This window comes from Amphimedon queenslandica, unplaced genomic scaffold, assembly GCF_000090795.2.
Source record: "Amphimedon queenslandica unplaced genomic scaffold, v1.1 AMPQUscaffold_8398_Cont19658, whole genome shotgun sequence".
NCBI classification, from domain to species: domain Eukaryota; kingdom Metazoa; phylum Porifera; class Demospongiae; order Haplosclerida; family Niphatidae; genus Amphimedon; species Amphimedon queenslandica.
The window spans coordinates 1-2,534 of record NW_003551325.1 but is presented as its reverse complement, the minus strand read 5'-3'; the positions used below and the strand labels follow the sequence as shown (position 1 = coordinate 2,534).

The following is a 2,534-nucleotide window of genomic DNA, read 5'->3' as shown; positions in this document are numbered from 1 at the left end:
ATCACCAATTGATGGCACCTTATTGAAATCCCTCCTCCACTCAAGTGGGTATCAATAATTGTTATATTGGGAAGATTGCAATGCTAGCCAAGTCAAGGGAAGATCTGGACCACTTACATGTAAGTCAAATAATTCTTAACATGCAATGGTACTTGTACTGGCATTTTTGTGGGTTTAGCAGTTTTACCAAAATATAATTTTGGCAATTTTTTGGCGATTCTTTAGTTACTGGTACATGTAGTAGTAGCTAATTTGGTACAGTACGTCCTCGATTATCCGAACACCTTTGTGCACCTCTATTGGGAGAGATATTCAGATAGCTGAATAGAGGATATACATGCTAAGTATATTCATTGCAAAATAAATGTATTCATTGCATACCGTAATAACTTTCAAGAAAGAAATTAGTTCGTTGGATGTCAACTTTCCATTGGCAGCAATGGAGAAAAGATAAAAAAAGGCTTGGTACTAGGAAACCGCTCTTGATTTCTTGATTGCAATCTTTCAGGTGACTACTAGACCCATTAGAGCCTCAGTATGCTTTCTAAGCTTCCAAAAAAGGCCTCAAGAAGGTAGCAAGGCAAGAAAATGAGTTTCCCCCATCGAACTCATAATAAACTTGACGTGCAACATGGCGGCCAATTTATTGTGTGGGTTGGATATATGGTACTTAAAAGTTATGAATATGCCTAGCACGCATATCCTCTATAGTCTGGATAAGTGAAATACAGCACAGAATACAGTAGACTGACCTATCCTATACTTTTCTGAAAATTAAATGAGTATGACTTTCCTTTCTCTAACTCCCAGAGCATCTGAGGCTTCTCTTTCATGGTACCGTATACTATGATATTTTCGCGAACTTTGCATTTGTAAGATTTCAAAAAATAATATTTTCGCGAATAGCCTGTGAACTCCACCACGTGGCAATGTAAATTTAGAATTTTGCAATTTTTATTTTCACGACGAAGCAAAATATGCGAAATTCGCGAAAATTTGGCTACTCAAAAATTTCCCAGTATATGGTATTTCTTTTGTTAAGCTCCGTAAGCTCCTTGCTGCAGCAGCCATTTTAACTGGTTATTAATAAATTAACTAGTCTGAGCATGGGCATTAGAGACAGCCATGCGTTTGGATAAACAAAGGTTCGGATAAAAGAGGTACTGATAATCGAGGACGTACTGTATCAGCAATTTCTCCACACAGCTGCCATCATTTTACATAATAATGACACTATACTTGTATGTTTGCATATGCATGTACCAGAGGCGTCGCTGCCTAAGGGGCAGGTAGGGCAGTTGCCCTACCAATATTTTGAAGATTAGTAGCCATTTTTATTAAAATTAGTTATTAATTCAAGTTAATTCATTTAATAACTATCCAGGAAAGACTCAATCACTGCTTACTTCTTCACACACACCAACAACTGACTCATAATGTAGAAATACAGTCAGTAGTTTAGCAATTAATTGCTGGAAATGAACGCCATTATGAATTTTGGGCGTCAAAAGTTAATCAATCAATCAATTAATTGACCAAAATTGACCACACCCATCATGAATATTAATTAGATATGGCAAAATTTTTTGCGCACTTCGCGCGAAAAGCTTCCTTCTCCTCTATAGCCCTAGTGCCCTACCAATCTTTAAAGGCCAGCGACGCCCCTGTGTACATATATATTATCTCGTAGAGGATCTGTGTTACTGAGATGATACTAAGAACTGCTAAGAAGAGATTCGGGAAGCTTTTATTAACAACTCCTTGAACCGTGTGTCAGCCAATGTGGCTTATTTACTCAACTGTTTACTAGTGAGATATGCAGTGATAATAGTACACTAACAATACATTTGTACATAATGTACATGTAACTTCAATTTTGTCGTTATTTGACTTTGCTCTTTTTTATTTTTTAGACTGATACTGAAGAAATTGTTTCTGATGAAGTAAGTACTGTACAGTCGCCTACTCTCCTGTTGTAACATTGGTCCTCTCTCTCTCCCTCTAAGGTTGCTGCTACAAAAAAGAAGTCCAAGAAGAAGGGTGAAGGAGGAAGTGGTGGTGGTGGTGCTAGTGGTCCAGTCACTAAAACTACATCTGCTGGAAAAGGTATTGTGCTATATCTTTTACAGCTTGTGTAACATACAGAGCATAATGTGCATTCACTCTACATGTATATGAATATGTAATGACTGTATTATGTTACTTTTAATGTATGGAGCCATTTCAGTGCATTTATCATGATCAAAGGCCATATGCAGTGTATGTTTACTTTACCTTTTACTTCGTACAATAGCTGCAATTGATAATATGCAACTTGTACACGTACAGTACATTGATGATATATTTTGTTTAGACTTGTCTCAAGGAAAGTTATGGAAACTGTTAGTGGAAGATGTACTTCAGCATTTCCTGTACACAAAGGAATAGTAAGCTAATAATAACTGAATAAACAATATTTAATGATGTACATGTACTTAAATGTCTATCTCTTTCTCTAGTAATTCTGTAACTCACATGTGTACTACTTGTGGTGT

At 36.5% G+C, this 2,534-nt stretch overlaps 1 long non-coding RNA gene across 1 annotated transcript; it reads left to right on the top strand.

The window, feature by feature from the left end:
- Positions 1-50: 50 nt before the first annotated feature.
- LOC109591348 (uncharacterized) lies at positions 51-2,411 on the top strand. Its single transcript, XR_002189774.1, has 5 exons — positions 51-119; positions 1,691-1,809; positions 1,914-1,943; positions 2,007-2,106; positions 2,354-2,411. It is a non-coding gene; the product is annotated as an uncharacterized LOC109591348 (long non-coding RNA).
- Positions 2,412-2,534: the final 123 nt, after the last annotated feature.